The sequence below is a fragment of the Sus scrofa genome, chromosome X (genome assembly GCF_054392235.1).
Source record: "Sus scrofa isolate SSC_HxYL_T2T_F1_AM1 chromosome X, Sscrofa_HxYL_maternal_Yorkshire_Landrace_v2.0, whole genome shotgun sequence".
Classification (NCBI taxonomy): domain Eukaryota; kingdom Metazoa; phylum Chordata; class Mammalia; order Artiodactyla; family Suidae; genus Sus; species Sus scrofa.
The window spans coordinates 30,975,805-30,993,127 of NC_139401.1; the positions used below are offsets into that span (position 1 = coordinate 30,975,805).

The following is a 17,323-nucleotide window of genomic DNA, read 5'->3' on the forward strand; positions in this document are numbered from 1 at the left end:
ATTTAAATGATACTTGGAAGTCTTGAAACCACTGATAAAATTAAGTTATCCTTTGAATAGCATGGACATAACAGAAATGATTTAAAGTTTCAACACTTCAACTACATCTTCCTTGTGATATTTATTTTTTAATTATCACTCAATGCATAGCTCAATTTTTTTTTTTTTTTTTTTTTTTGCTTTTTAGGTCAGGCTAGGGGTTCAATTGGAGCTGCAGTCACCAGCCTATGCCACAGCTACAGCAACGCAGGATTAGAACCTAATCTGCCACCTGTACCACTGCTCATGGCAAGGCGAGATCCATAACCCACTGGGCAAGGCCATGGATCAAACCCGTATCCTCATGGATACTAGTCTGGTTGGTAACCCAGTGAGTCACAAAGGGAGCTCCATAGCTCAAGTCTTTTAGAGTACCATTTTACTGAACTAAAGAGTGGATTTTCCATTATTTCTATGACCCCAGTTTTTTTCTCTGGACTTTATTATTATGCACAAAACATTAAGCCAGAAGATAGATAAGATAAAAAGTCATTAAATTTAAAATAGCATAAAACTAGACACAATGAAACAAAGGGAACTCCCCCCAAAGTGGTCCAATATCTTCCTTTCTTTCTTTTTTTTCTTTTTTCTTTTTTGGCTGGCCCACAGCATATGGAGTTCCCAGGCCAGCGAACAGACCCAAACTACAGTTGTGACCTAAGTCACAGCTGTGGCAATGCTAGATCCTTAACCCACTGGGCCGGGCCAGGGATCGAATCTATGTCCCAGCGCTCCCAAAATGCCATAGATCCCATTGTGCCATAGCGGGAATTCCCAACATCTTTCTTTTAAACAACAATGGCACAATGAGAGAAGGCATCACTCATTTGTCCAAGAAGGGAATTAGAGCATTGGTCCAGCCCTACTCTTTCACCCATCATCCTTGTTAGCAGGGACAGGCATTTATAAAAAGTATGGCGAGTGAGTAGGTACAGATCAGAGCAAAACTATGTGGTGCACCAGGATGCCACAACAGCATCATGCTCATGGTATCCACTTAGTAATGGATTGGGCAAGTTTAAAAACCACAAATGTTTTTGGGGCATGTTTTCTCTAAGTCTCTCTCTCTCTCTCTACTGCAAACGCCTCCTGAAGCCTGGAGAAGGAAATTATTTTTCTCTCTGCTTTTGTCCTTGGCATCTCACTGTTATCTTTTTTCAGCCAGGAAAAAAACATCTAACCCATTTTTCTTGAGTTTTTAATTCTTTCAGGTGATCTAATGTCTGTTAGGAGATGCTAGGAGTCTCTGTCCTAGAAGCGCTCACACAGTATGTAGGACCACGGCAGTTTTGCCTAAATAATCTTTCTTATTCTCCATAAATCATACCAAGCAGCATTAATGCTTCCTCCTCAATACAACCACATGAGCTCCAAAAGAATGCTTCTTTATTTCCCTGGGGGTTTCCCCTATCTCTCCACTAGGGGGTGGAGGTTCTTATGATTTACTAGTCTCTTGGGACTACCGGGGCAATTTGCTAAGGTGATCATTTGAAAGTGCTCAGTCAACTCTGAAGTGCAACATAGATATAAGGTATTATTACTATCATTCTATATATCCTTGAATCGTAATGTAACTATGATAAAGCTGGCAATTCTCTATCTAGTAACAAATACAAGAGATTTTCCTCATTAAGTAAAGAAAATTTTGGGTCCAAAGTCCTTGAGGATAAGTAGTGAGATTAAATTTCCAGATTTTGTTTTTAACTCAATTTAGGTATTTCTTGGCACTGGCCAAATGAAAGTTCTTAAACCATTTTTCTATCATTTTTTTATTGTAATCAATTGTTATTTCCCCATTTTCAAAGTGTCATGTATCTTTTTGTTGTTAAAGACTTTTTATTGTGGTCAAGTACATATAAAACTTCCTATTTCAGCCATTTTTTAAAGTATACAATTCAGTGGAATAAAGTACATCTACATAGTTGTGCAGCCATCATTGCTATCTTGGTTCTAGAACTTTTTCATCATTCCAAACTAAAACTCTTTATCAGTTAAACAATGACTCCCCAATAGCCTTTTCCCTGCCTCTGGTAATACCTGTTCTTTAAGTAGCATTATCTTTTTTTTTTTTTTTTTGACTGAGTCTGTGGCACTCCGAAGTTCCTGGGCCAGGGATTGAAGCATACCGGTGACCACACCAGATCCTTAACCCACTGAGCCACTAGAGAACTCCACGACATATATTTTTAACCTTTAATGTAAAGAACATGATTATAGAAAAGTGCTAAAATTATAACCTGGTTCATGTAATGCCTTTATTGTGAATTTCAACCTTGTATACTCTCCTATGGCCTCCAATACACATCATTGTTTACTACAGAACTCAGCACCAGTAGATATAATGTAAACGGTTATTGAGAAGCAGAGTTTGCTGCAGTGTGTTTCTAGTGAGACAGTTGCATCGTATTTAAGGAGTTGTTCATTATGTAATATGAACTTTGTACTTAGAACAGCTCCACAGGGGAAGCAATATAGCTAGATGTAATTTTTTTTTCTATTTCACAATGCAGAAGTTTAATTTTTGCAGTATAATTTTTCTTATACTATCATATCTTTACAAGTTGGATAAGAGTTCACACAGATTCTAGATTGTGCGTTTCGGCCTCCTGCTATCATTATTCTGCCCTGTTCTCTTCTGTCATAGTTGGAATTGAACAGAGGAAGGAGTGGACACTATGGCCTTCTGATTTTGACCTACATTACATTTTGAGAGTTTTGAGTAATAAGGGACCATATAAAAGAATTAATCAGTCAATAATTCTATAAATTTTTCTATGTAAATGGAAACATGGCATTACCAGGGAAGAAAAAAATGCTCCATTAACTTCCATGAATTCATTTTTCCTAGTTTATAATGCTTGTTCACCTCCCTATAGTCATAAACTTCTCTATTTACAACCTCCCATAGACATAAATAAAGCCCAGGTCCAGTGGAAGCATGGCAATGAAGAATGGCACCAACAGAGGACATTTGTATTTATTTTAGTCTAGCCATCATTATGTTTTCTTAGCCTGGGGTGTATTTTGTGTGCATATTTTTATAATGTTTTATAAACCTTATTATTAATACCACAACATTCAAAAGTACAAAATAGTAATAATAATACTCATGTCGCAACAGAAGAAAGGGTGGGGGAAAAAAATGTAACTGCAATGTATACATCTAAGGATAACCTGACCCCCTTGCTGTACAGTGGGAAAATAAATAAATTAAAAAAAAAAAAAGAAAAAAAAAAGTACAAAATAGTGAGTGTTGCTTTAAGAACAGACATAAATTACTATGGCAACAAATGATACACTTGGATTTTTGTAGAAAGATGTACATCGTATACATGAGTCATCTGTGTATGCCATTTTGGACTTAGAAATGAACTTCCAACTAGCCCTTGAGAACCAATTCTGTTTGTAGATAGAAGAGATTCCTTACTGTCTATAAATTGCAGGATCATAGACTCTTAGGAGTCTATAGGATCTTGAGGTTTATCTTGTTTATCTAAAGTAATTCCCTCTGAAACATCCTTGTGGCAAAGACTGCCAATTGCCTCCAATGTTTCCTCCCCTCTTCCACAGCAATAGAACCAATGATTTTCAGTTTGGTACATGGATGCCTGAAGTAAAGAATGTATTTCTTGGCCTCACATGGAGGTAAATATAATCATGTGACAAAGTTCTGGCTAAGAAACTATAAATAGATACTTTATGGAAGTTCCCTAGTTTTCCTTAAAACACTGATGACACACACCCTTTGTGCCTTCTGCCTTCCTCCATCTTTCTAGGGGCTGGAATTCAGATGTGATGGCCAGAGTTAGGACAAACATATTGGGCCATGTAGTGACAGTGAGAATTGAGGCCGGCATGGCAGAAAACGAGATAAAAAGGGACTGAGGACTTTTTAGGGACAAAAAGCCTAACAAATCCCGACCTACCTATTTCTGGACTTTCACATAAGAGAAACAAATACATTTGTTTCTATATTGTTTAAGCTATTGTTACATTGCATTGCATCCTTGTCAACTGTAACTGAGCAATGTATAATTCTCATTAATAATCAGCCAGACCAAAAAATGATGAGAATTAGTTAGTGAAGCAGTCCATGTCACTTAGTGACAACTCTAATGTTTAGGTTTTCCTTCCACATATTTAGCCCCCTGTAACACTTGCTTAAGTATATTATCTCCTTTAATTACCCTAACCAAATGCATGAAGTTGTCCTGTTTTTCCCAGTTGTCTTCTTCATGATTGTTCTATATTGTTTCAAATAGTCCTCATATAACTATCTCTACACCCTTCACAGTCTTGACTGCCCTGCTCTAGATGTCTCTCATTTGTCAATGTCCCTGTTAAATGTGCTTCTCATAAGGCAATATGACGCCAGAGATGTGATTTAACCAGGGAGGAGGATACGGAAACAGCTGTTAATTGCATTCATGGCATCCAATACTATATTGCCTTTTATAGCAAACCACACCAGATCACCCTGGAGATTAACACTGAATCTGTAGTTACCTGAAATCCCAATCTCTTTTTCATATCATTAAAAATAAGACAACAGGCCCCAAATGGGGCCTCTTATACTAAGCTCCAAATCACCAAGGTGAGACTCAATTACAGTTTCAACTCACCTAGAAATGGAATCTTTAACTGGTCAATCAGGAATTGCCTGATCAGCCCTAGTTAGATTTTCCATCTGATAGACACTTGCAATCCCCTAAAGGAAAGTATCATTGTAATAATCAATCTGCTTTTTTTTTTTTTTTATCAATCTGCTTTTTGCTTAGAATAACTTCCTTGGTCCTGCTCCCTTCTACATATAAAAGTCTTTCATTTTGAATAGTTCTAAGAGCTCCATTTTAACTGCTAGACTGGATGTTGCCCACTTCATGAATCACTGAATAAGGCCAATAGATCTTTAACATTTACTCAGTTAAATTTTATTTTTTAACACTATGAAATGCCATGAAGTCACATGTTTCATTCTTTGTTTCTTTTTCTTTCTTTCTTTCTTTCTGTGGCTGCACCTAAGGCATATGGAAATTCCCAGGCTAGGGGTCAATCAGAGCAGCACCCTCCAGTCTATGCCACAGCCACAACAATGCAGGATTCAAGCCACATCTTGGATTTATACCACAGCTCATGGCAATGCCGGATCCTTAACCCACTGGGTGAGGCCAGGAATCAAACTGTCATCCTCATGGAGAATAGCTGGGTTCGTCACCAATGAGCCACAAGGGGAACTCTCAAAGTCACATGTTTCTTAGTATGTATTTATACATGGGATTTAAAAATCTTAACAGCAGGACATCATACTTACTTATGTTAAATTTTGTTTTATTTTTAAAAAATTGGGTCCAGCATTCTTATCTGTTGTAATCTCAACTTGAATCTTGATTTTGATCTTTCCGTGTGTTAATTATCACTTCAACTTTCCATCATTTGAAAAGTTAATAACTACACAGTCTATGTTCTTATTTAGAGCATTGATATAAATCTGGGTTAAGTGCAGGCAGGGAGGCTGTATATGGTTGTGCAGGTTGTATACTGTGAAACTTTTAGCGGGCATCATCTATGTAGATGTGATGGGGACTCAGGTGATGCCGAAGGACCGAATCCAGCTTGTGGTTAACCCACTAAAAAAATTTGATATTGACAGTTTAAGACACTACTCCTCCTAAGGCATGGTTATTAAAAAAACCACCAAATTTCCTAACTATACTTCTATCATGGTGTAATTATTCATGTTATTTAAGAAGATATCACATGGATCCATGTCAAATGCATTGATATAATTCAGATGCACTGCTGAAGCATAATACTGCTTTAAAAAAGAAACCTGGCAAAGTTAAAAAACCCTACAATATTGAGAAGAAAACTTTACAACATGCACCTCTAGTGACTATTGAAGTCTAAAGTAAAGGAAAAGAAATATTTGCTCAAAGTTTCCAAATATGGTTTCTCCTAGATTTATAGCTCTTTAAATAAAAGTGACAGGCCAAATTAATGTTTTAAGAAACTTGAAACTATGGAGGGGGGGAATTCAACAAAGTGCCAATGGTGGACATTAGTTAAGTAATAAAAAATACTTATACTGATGCTTTGTTATTTAAAATCCTTTTCTTTCAAAGAGTGAGAGTGATAAATGGTAAGGGCTATCCCAATACATTTTCAATTAAATGACTAAATTAATGTAGAGACATTTAATTAAAGTTCCACTAGTTTTTCCAAATGCTGTTAATTATGCCACTATCTAAAATTAAATCTCTCCCCAAACCCTTTTACATTTCTTCTGCTCATCTGATACAGATATAATTAAAATGCTGTAAGTTCACCTAAATGTATCCAAAGATTATAAAAGAGAATATAAAAAGCTGGAATTTCAGTAACTATTTAAGAAGCTGGTATATTAATGGGATTTCTACAATCCTTAGGGAAAACCAATAGATGTTAAGTATGCACACACACACACACACACACCTTATTTCACAATTCCTCTGAAAATAAATTTCTCTCTTTATAGCTAAGGTACTGCAGTGAATACCACAGACAAATATAGTTTCAAAGGTTTTCTACCAGCAAGAGATAAGAATATTTTAAGGCACTGGGTAATTAATTTAAGGAACAAGGTGTACTCTAGTTACAACAGTTCTGTGCTACTGTTTTCCAAACAATACAGATTTCCTAATGGCATCTCTGAAAGGTGCTCTTTTTAAGAGAAACAATTCAACATTCAGGCTTCTTGGTATTGGGGCCAAGCTTGATGGTAGAAAAAAAGCCAACCCAGACAATCATAGCTGGGTTCCTATGCAAGTTATTCTCCAGTGACTAAGAAACTTCATCCTAACTCCCACTTGATTTATTATGCATACGCAAAATGAAAACACACTAGTCAAATCTAGTCTACCAACATCAGACTCCTCTTACTTCCTTTCTCCCAGAATCTCATTTGATTCTGGCATTTGCCATTTTAATCACCCTTCAAGGGATAGAATTCAGCCATCTGAAATGAACATATCCCCTATTTACTCCAGGCTGTCCCTCAGACCCCTGAAAGTTCATCATGCAAATGTTTCTTTAAGAAACAAGGATTCTTTTGGAGATAAGATGTGAGTTAGGTACAAGCTGGAGCCTTTCAAAAGTGTCTGATCTCTTCTCTCAAATCCCTTTTGAAAGGGTGGACATCAGTTAGATCTCTAAAACTATAACTTGCTGAATAAATAATAACCTGTAACCAGCCTTCATTGATGAAGGCTGCTTTAATTTTTCTTGAAAATGGCATACTCTCCAAGCTTCATGAAGCTTTGACTATTTATCATAAGACTCCTTTAATTGTCCCCTATAGATAACACTTCTGACATACAGGTCACTATAGTAATGGTTGCTTAAGTTGTTTTTCAGAAACATGGAGGTAGTCTTACCAGCTCAAACCAACTGAGACCACCAACCATTCAACTGGGCCCTCTCAAGTGTCCAATGGATGGTCTTTTAAAATCAGAAGGCCAGAAATCACCCTAAGATCATGCTCACACAACAATCTTCTGAACATGCATCCCACGAAGAAGCATGTTACTCAGATACACCTGCACAGAACACAAACTATTTTACTTTTTTTCTTGCCTCCAATCACCATTCCCCTTACTTCAGATCACCCTGTTTCTTTATTCCATAAATGTCCCAAGCCATTCACCTTTGGGGAGGTGGATCTGAGACTTGTTCTACTGACTCCTCACCTGACTGACTTTCAAGTAAACCTTTTCTCTGCTGCAAACCTTGACATCTCACCATTTGGCTTGCTGTGCGTTGGGCAAACAAGCCTGGTTTAGTTCTAGTCCAGAGATTGGCAAGCTAGGAAGAGACTTTTTCTAACTCTCCATCATAGCCAAAGTCTGGTTCTCAGAATTATGATTTAGGGAAAGTCTCTTGTAGATACATTTTATTCACTAATATCCCTTTCTATTCTTAGTTTTGCTTTGCACACAGCCATTCCTTCTTCAATTCCTTAACTACAAAGGTTCCCAAACATGACTGCACTTCATTGTTACTTGGAGAGCTTTCACAAACACTGAGTCACCCCTCCACTCTCCCCTCAGATTGACTTGGTCTGGGTGCAGCCTGGGTGCCATGATTTTTCCAAGCTCCCCACATGACTCTGATGTGCTCTCTGTGCTTTAGGCCTGTCAGGGTGGTACAACAATTTGATGATAAAGGTTTACTGACTGATCAGTTAAAGGGCTTACCATATCTTAAAGGGATGTTCTGCATGCTTCAAGGGCCACTATTAAAATTCAACCTAAATGGTGTTGTTATAACATTTATCATTAATTTTAAATACTTCAATATAGATAGTATAACATTTTGTTTATGTGGCTAGGGCAAGCTTCAACTCTAGATGCAACTGGTTACCTTAATCAAGAATTTACACCCCAAGAGAATGCAACCCTCATCTCAGGTGAAAGGCTAAAAGCTCAAAGACAGTGACTTGTATTCAGTGGTCTTTTTCTTTCTTCCTTTCTTTTTCTTTTTCTTTTCTTTCCTTTCTCTCTTTCTTTCTCTTTTCTTCACTTCCTTCCTTCTGGCCAACTAGCAGGATATGGAATTCCTTGGTAGGGGGTCAGATCCGAGCCACAGCTGTGACCTATGCCACAGCTGCGGCAACACTGGATCCTTTAACACACTGTGCGGGGCCAGCAATTGAACCTATGTCCTGGCACTGCAGAGACACAGGGATGCCACTGATGATCTGTGGCACCACGGTAGGCACCCCCCTTGGTGGGCTTTATAATGCGTATAAGGAATGTCACAAATGTGTGTGTGTGTGCTGTGGAAAATAGTGGCTGGTAATGAGAGCTCCTTATGGGTTCTGAGGGAGAGGAGGATATGCCACCTCAAAATATGCCTCTTTGGTATAGGGATTGTTTTGAGCTTTTTTTTTTTTTCCTTCTGGATAATCTCCCATAACTAGCTGCCTCTCCCCCATCTTCCTAGTCTTGAGGTGGAGATGGTATTTAAAGTGGTGGCTCAGGCCATTTCAGAGAATTACTAAGTTTCCTTGGGTCTTTCTCATGTATACAGGAGGTATACATGCTATTAAATTTCTGTTTGTTTTTCTCCTGCTATATAATAAGTCTTCTATTACAGGGGGATCTCAGCCAAGAACCTAGAAGGGTATAAGGAAAATTATTTTTCCTCTCCCACAGATTTCAGTCTGAGGTTGTGCTTGAGATTGTGCTGAGGTAGCCCCCCACCCCCATCCAACCCAAACCTTTCTGTGGCTCTCTACTGCATACAAAAGAGACTCATTTAGGTAAGTTCACAGCAGGTGGGATTTGAGGCACTGTGCAGTAAGGAGTTATAAATGGAGAAACATTTGGGGGCAGGGTATCTTCTGTACAACTATTAAACACCTCTAGGTGATTTCCTAAACTCCCCATTTATAAAAGGGACCTTAGAAAGAATAGAGACTGAAATAAAGTGTTTTTTTTTTTAAAGCTTTCAACTAATAGTCCTCTGCTTTCAGTACTCTGTCAACTTATGCAAAGACACAGTGAGAGGAAGCAGGAGTCCATGTTACCGCACAGGCTTTTAAATTTGTCAATATGAAGAGCCAGGAAATGTTCTCCAGGGCTCTTTCAGTTAGCTTGCATTCCAGGAATGTTAATTTGTTCCAAGCAACATTAGAAATTAATGGGGTAAGTGCTGGGTAAGTGTAGGTGATTGGTATAAAGGCTGACTTCTTGAGTTAAGCCTGTAATTTCTCAAGTCCTGTTTCACACAGAGTTTGCATGCAAAAGTACTAAGGATTGCAGGGGAAGGATGACTTCTATATTCTAAAAACATAGGTAAATAATAGTTTCTGATAGTACTACAATATAACTATCTATAGCTAATTTGCACAGCAAATATATTATCACGTTTTACGTTTTTGCAGAGAACTCTAGGAAAAAAAAGAAGCCTGGCTTGCAAATAAAGTATATTGTATATATAATGAGGCAATCATAGTGGTTAGATTTAAGAGTAATGTATGAGGTGAGGGGGTAAGAATCACAAGAGGGGAGATGTGTCATCAATTTCAGAGAAGGTATTTAACTGCTCCAGGGCCATGTGACTCTATGTGCCCCAATAGAAAGACTTCCTTCAGTGCCTTACTGGTTAAAAAAAATGTTCTTAAGCCTTTAATTGTTTTCATTGTGGTAAAATGCACCTTGCTATCTCTATGATTCTGACTACTCTAGGTAAATCATATAAGTGGACTCACAAAGTATTTGTCTCTTTGTAACTGGCTTATTTCATTTAACATAATGTCCTGGATGCAACCCAAGTGTCTGTGGACAGATGAGTGGATAAGCAAAATATAGTTAATACATGCAAAGTTCTTATACTTACATGTTCCCACTTACATTTGTTGTCCCTCCTCTATTTACAAAAGCTTGAGAACTTGATCCACAAATGATTCTATTGAGATTTAACCCTTAGTTTGTCCAAAGAGAACTGTTGTAATGTGCCTTGACCAGGTATGGACCCTGGGCATACTTTCAAGTAAATGTCTTAGACCCGTAGCTCTCTTCCAGTGAATGCAAGCCCTTTTGCCCTTAGTGATGACTGAGGGGGTATCAGTTGCTCGGCACTGACTCCTTTACTAGAGATTATTGTGGGAGGCATGGGACGAACAGGTCACTTGATTCCTTCTCTCCCTGGAGTTATGAGAACATCAGTTTTCAAACTTTGATCATGACCTATAGTTATAAGTGCATTTATCATAGCCATTCAGAATACATTCTGCATATATTCATGTGAGTGTGTATGTATGTGTGTGTGTCTAAAATGCCACTTCCTGGGAAAACTTCCTGACCCTACCAGGTCAGGTTCCTCCATCATATTCTCTTAACACTTTTTTTTAACCTTTCCAGTATATTTTTAAGGGCCTCAGGTGTGGCATAAGGAAGTTCCAAGGCTAGGGGTTGAACTGGAGCTGCAGTTGCCAACCTACACCACAGCCACAGCAACACCAGATCCAAGCCTCATCTGCAACCTACACCACAGCTCATGGCAACACTGGATCCTTAACCCACTGAGTGGAGTCAGGGATGGAACTTGCATCCTTGCAGATAGTAGTCGGATTCTGCTGAGCCACAGTGGGAACTCTTGTTTTCCAGTACTTATTAAAACTAGAATAAAATAGTCATGCCATAAAGATGCTGAACCCAACTCTAGTGCTGGATTCTAAGGCTCCATGAAGGTAGTGACATTCTTCTTATCTTATAAGACAGTAGTCCAGGGGAAGCAGATCTGGAGCAATGTTATACACACAAGAGCAATTTAATAAATACTCATTACCTTGTGAAATGGATGAAGGCCTCAGTATGGAGCAGATTCCTGGGTTCTTAACTTGTTTTGAAATCCCAAGGTGGAACCCAAGTAAGTGTCCCAATGTGCCTGTTAGAATAGCAGCACCAACAGGTAGAAGGGGAGCAGAAGTGTGAGATGAGAGTGGGTCATGTTATTAATAAGTCCACCTTTTCTGCTCTTTATTTTCTTAGAGCTTTAAAATCTTTCTGGTTGGGATCCACTCATATTTATTGCCTACTTCTTCCTCTTATTCCTTCCTTTATCCTGGCATTACCAAGTTAAAGTAGTCTTGATGATTTCCTTTTTAACTACTTTATTGTCTGCAAAAATACATCAAGACTTAATACTGGTATTTTCTAGAAGGTTAAATAAAAATATACTATTGCATGCTGCTTAATTTCTTTATGCTGCTTTGCTCTGTGAGAAAAATAAAAAACTAATATATTTATTTTAGAAAATAGGCTCAATGAAGACAGGAAACCTAGGATTTTTTCTTGATTAACCACTGAGAGAATTTTTTTTTCTACAGAATCACAGAATCATATTTACATGCAAAGAGTTTGTCACTTTTTAAGATGAATGAAAATGCATGTATATGCCCAGAATCAATTAATAGGAAACCTAGAACCAGAATCCAAGCTACCTTTGTCCATTGCCTCTTTCTCAAGAGTAAACACCTTTAGCTGAATGACATATAATGATTGTCAGGCAAGGTTTATATCATTATTCCCTCAAGCAGGAGAATGACCCAAAGCAAAACTCCCACCTGACAGCATCAAGAGGTCTGGTTTGATCACCACACAGGAACTCAGTTTTAGAAAAGAACTGATTAAAAAACTCATGGGGTTTGCAATTTTGCTCATCATGTTAGAGCAAAGCAAGTTGTTTCCAGGATACATGGTAACAAAGGCCTAGGACAACATGCCTACAATCCTGGTGTTCATTAATCAGTTCTCACACAGAACATGTTATATGACATATAACAAAGTAAGTTGAAAGATGCTGATACATGCCTCTCTTGTGCCATGTAATGACACTATTAGGGATGTATGGCAGTGGCCTTGCCCTGCAGATATGCATAGACATCTGAGGCATGTTCTCTAGAGTCCTGTCTGTTTGCAGCCATCAACTGACTTTTCTTTATTATCTCAAATTGAAATGCGTGCCCTGTTCCCATCCAGCAACACTTGAAATCCAAAAATTCAAACCAAGTTTCATTTCCTCTGCCATCTCTCATGTTCGAAACACTGACCACCATGCAATATTAAAGCATGAATCCTGGAACCCTGTTACTGTTGTGAAACAGGTGAGTAGGTAGAAAGTATTATTATTCTGACTGTGTAAGGGGAAACTTTATCACACTAAGGAACAGAGAGCTGAGTTCCCATTTGGGGTGGCCTTTCAGTTCCCTCCTCCCTGGAGAGATTATGAACAATGTCCAGTTATTTCTCAGGTGTGATATTTACTTTCTCTTACAAGAGGTTCTTTGGGTGAATTCACAAAAAAAATATTTTATAAAACCACAAAATAATAGAGGGTAAAATAAGCTTTGGAATGAGATAAACAAAAAAGAGATATAAAGACAAAATGTCACGTTTTTAGCCCATGATGTCTGAAAAAAAATTAGAGAATTTTATGTAAACTTGGTTATCTTCTCTGGGTGAGTTTTATTAGTATAAGAGATCATAAAATAATGAAAATCCTCTGTATTTTAAAAATATATACTTCTGGAGTTCCCACTGTGGCGCAGCAGAAATGAATCTGACTAGGAACCATGAGGTTGTGGGTTGGATCCCTGGCCTCACTCAGTGGGTTAAGGATCCAGCGTTGCTGTGAGTGAGCTGTGGTGTAGGTCACAGACGCGGCTCAGATCTGGCCTTGCTGTGGCTCTGGCATAGGCTGGCAGCAACATCTCCGATTAGACCCCCTAGCCTGGGAACCTCCATGTGCGGCGAGTGTGGCCCTAAAAAGACAAAGAAAATTATCTATTTCTGCCAATTATTGTATGTAGATTTCAGTGTGTTTAGGTGAGTGCATTCAATTACAACTAAACCTAAAGATCGCATCAGGAAAAAGAGTCCCCAAATAAGTTACTATTGCAAAATGGCAAAGTACAATGTAAATAGGCACATTTGGCTTTCAGGTAAATAGCATAAATTTTTGAACAAGATATATCTTTATTTTACATAAGGAAAAAACATAGTGGAGTGAAAACAGCATTGAATTGGGTCTGAGTTCTGATTTTGCTTTTCACAAATGAGAATATCATGGCTAAGTCATCAAGAATCTATTTCCTGGTTTATAAACTAGGGGATTTGGCCTAGATAAGCTCTAGTCTTTCCTGGTTTCAAGAATCCTTTATTCCATACAGGAGCTGAGAAAATATCAATCTTAAAGACTACAGCCCTATATAATAGGTTGGATTGTTACTTAAAATTATCATCAAGCTTGAGAAACATATAGCTGCAATTTGAAAATAACTACTTTGTTTAAATCACATTTAAGGTGTTAAATGAACACACACAAATAAAACTGCAACAACATAGAGGAAAAAACGTGGAGATGGGGGTAAGTTGGGTTTATTGTCAATGTCAGTTTAGGACATTTTAGAAAAACAAAAGAGCTCAGTATTAAAAGAGATGGGACAAAATACATACACTACCATATCTGACACTCAGACCTTACTCTTCATAGTGAAATAAACAATTTAAACTTTATCATATGTTGAAGGTAATTAAGGGAAAACAAAAACATGGCTCCAAGTTCTAAATTGACATTAACTGAGGATCATCTGTATGTCTTACTAGGTGGCTATAAAGATCATTAGCATTATTAATCATGTACTATATATTTTTGGCTTCCCTAAGCCATGTAATTTTACCTTTCCTCAGATGATTATTTGAATTATGTATGATTCCTCCTTCAGACTGAAAACTCCAGGAAGGTAGAAGTCATGAATATTTTTGATCATCATGTAACCCCTAGTATGTAGCACCAGGCTAGACATGAAGTAGTGGTTTAAGAAAGTAGGTAACGGAGATTAAATTCATGGAAGGATATGTGAATAATATGCAAGGTTTCTTGAGGCCAAGGAAACTGCCAGAGTGGGGAGAGGGGGTAAGGATGGTGGATTTTTTTTCTTTTAGTTGTGTTCCTGCGAGGCAAAAGATAGTTTTTTATTTCTATTGTGTAGAATGTGCAAACTACTGAACAGTTATGAGACTTTTTTTAAAGCTTAAAGATAGGTCAAGGCCATAAGTGGCACTTCCTGGAAAATAAACAAAGTAGGTAACATTTATTTTTTGTTATTGCCACTTAATATGACATACAGACACATATACTAACCCAGGCAAGACCCTTGCTGCAAAAGCATATGCATTTTTCTAGGAAAGGTCAAACTAAAATGAATTAACTGCCTGGTATCATGTTATCATCTGTCCTCTATTTTCCACAAGGATGTATTCCACTTGCTTAGACTTGGGCAATTTTAAAATTCATGGTCTTAATGTCCTCTGAAATGTACAGATTTTATAGCTCAGATTTTAAGAGACATCATTACCTGACAGGGTAATGACAGTTTTATCTGCACTGGTGACTGGATTTGCTGTGATACTTAGGTAATAATCCAAATCAAATGATAATTTTTTGAGAGGATGTCAGGAAAGGAGAAAGAAAAGAACAAAATACACAGCATTTAACTTGGTTTAAAAACACAACACACTGCAGCTTCCCATGGCTTCTTATTTTACTGGGAAAAAAAATCCCTTAGCAATTTATCTTCCTTGGGGTGCAAGAATGACATCTTACTGTGATGTGATTATAAGAAACAAAATCCCTCGGAGATGCTGCCTTAAAATATTTCTCTTTATAATGTTCTGAGCTCGACAAACCTTGGTAGAAAAAAGAATACTCTTAATTATGAATAAATTAACTAAATTAGTAACATGAGATGGATATGCAATTAAGGGATTGTTAATTGAAACTGGAAACACAGCTGTATACAGCCTAGAGATGAATCATACCAGTAATGACGCAGATGTTTATAAAATGTGATTATCTTTAGTGGAGACAGCACTGCATCTCCCAAGCCCATTCTTATATTGTGTCACTGAAATGGTTTTTAAACCCGTGAACACCAGGAATCAGGATCTCAGGGACAGCAAATTAGGCTCCCTGGATATGGGAATTAGTGTTGTCTGAATGTCAGCAATTTGATTCTCCAGCTTTCAAAGAATGTAGATATGGAGCCAACAACAAACATCTGTTAGTTGCATGGTCCTCAAAAACAACAATAACAAAAAGTTGCTGGTAAACCAAGTGGCTGCCCAATCTGAGAGAACAGTAAACTATCTGTCAGCAGTCACACTGTGGTGCAAGTATGAGAACCATAGGAATCATACACCCCCGGGGAACAGTGCCTAAGACCCAGTGCACAAATGGTAAATGCACCCTCTGTTGGTAGGATGCTCTCGGGCGTCTTTTGCTATTTTCCAGGCAATAAACCCAGAAGGAAAAACAAAATCTTCACAACTAAAGGAGGCAGGGGGAAAATGCCATCATTAATCTTTGCTGTAGGCTTAAGTGTATTTGAATTATCAGTAATTCTATAGCCTATTTTGCTTATCATGCATCTGCCAGCTGTCCCAGGGAAGGGGAGTGTCCCTGTGGATCTGATAACAGAGTTGCATGGTCTTTGCCCAGGCTTCTTGTGGATAAGGGTGGGGCTAAATACTATGTCCTAACCATAACTTAACGGTTATGGAATGGGTTGCGGGCTCAATAGACTACAATCTTTTTTTTTTTGGTCTTTTTAGGGCCACACCCATGGCATATGGAAGTTCCTAGGCTATGGGTCGAATTTGGAACTGCAGCTGCTAGCCTACACCATAGCCACAGCAACACCACATCCAAGCCACATCTGCAACCTACACCACAGCTCACAGCAATGCCGGGTCCTTAACCCACTGAGGGAGGCCAGAGATTGAACCCGCATCCTCATAGATACTAGCAGGGCTGGTAACCTGCTGTGCCACAATGGGAACTCCAATAGACTACAATCTCTGAAACTCAGTTTCCAGGTCTCTGGATACAAGCCTGTGGCACTAAAACCAACAACCCTGTCAGGCTGGATGGGGCTTATAAATGTGGCAGATACCAGTTTCACTACATGAAGGGCAAACTTACCACTAAATTATGGGTAAAAAAAATAAAAAGAAGTTATAAACAGTTTTAGATATTGACCGACAAAAAAATGTATGTCACCTTAGCTTAGCACCCCTTTCGAAGTTATCAATTTTCTTAACAAAAGCTAGTTCTTAGAAGGAAACATAAATAAAACAGTAGATAGTCTCACATCGGTCACTGTCTTCCACTATAAAAAGAAAACTTGGGAAATTTTCCTTGTAATTCAGGAGAGACCTTTTATGCATTCTTTAATGAAGTATTTGGCGGACGTGAGGCACAAATAACTCAATTTTCCACTTTACATTGGCCATGGGCATATGAGGCATAGCTGAAGTGTGTGTTGGTTAACAAAAAATATATACTTTTACAATGAATGAAGAGAAAGATGCAAATATATAAAAACATACAACACTACACACTGTTTTTTCTCTATGTTGGATACCTATAAATGTGGCATTTGTTAAATTCTGGTCACGAAGTCTTTCTATCCTATGTGTTAGTCTCTACAAGTACAGGCTTTGCCTATAACTTCAGTATTGATTTACTGTAATACAGGTTCCAACTTGTCTAAGTTTCATTACCTGAAGGGACAGCTTGCAATTCCATATACAGATATCATAAAAGCAAGATGGCTACATGTATACAGTGAGCTTTGAAAGGGAACCTTCTCCCTAATACACAAGGCCAAATTCCTCAAGAGTCCATTAGTCCGTTACAAATGGTGATAACAAAGCTCATATCACATATTATTTATCAGCAT

At 38.0% G+C, this 17,323-nt stretch overlaps 1 protein-coding gene across 24 annotated transcripts in view; it reads right to left on the minus strand.

Annotated features, from left to right (window-relative positions):
- The window catches only part of DMD (dystrophin), a 2,611,869-nt gene that overhangs the window by 287,948 nt on the left and 2,306,598 nt on the right, over nt 1-17,323 (minus strand).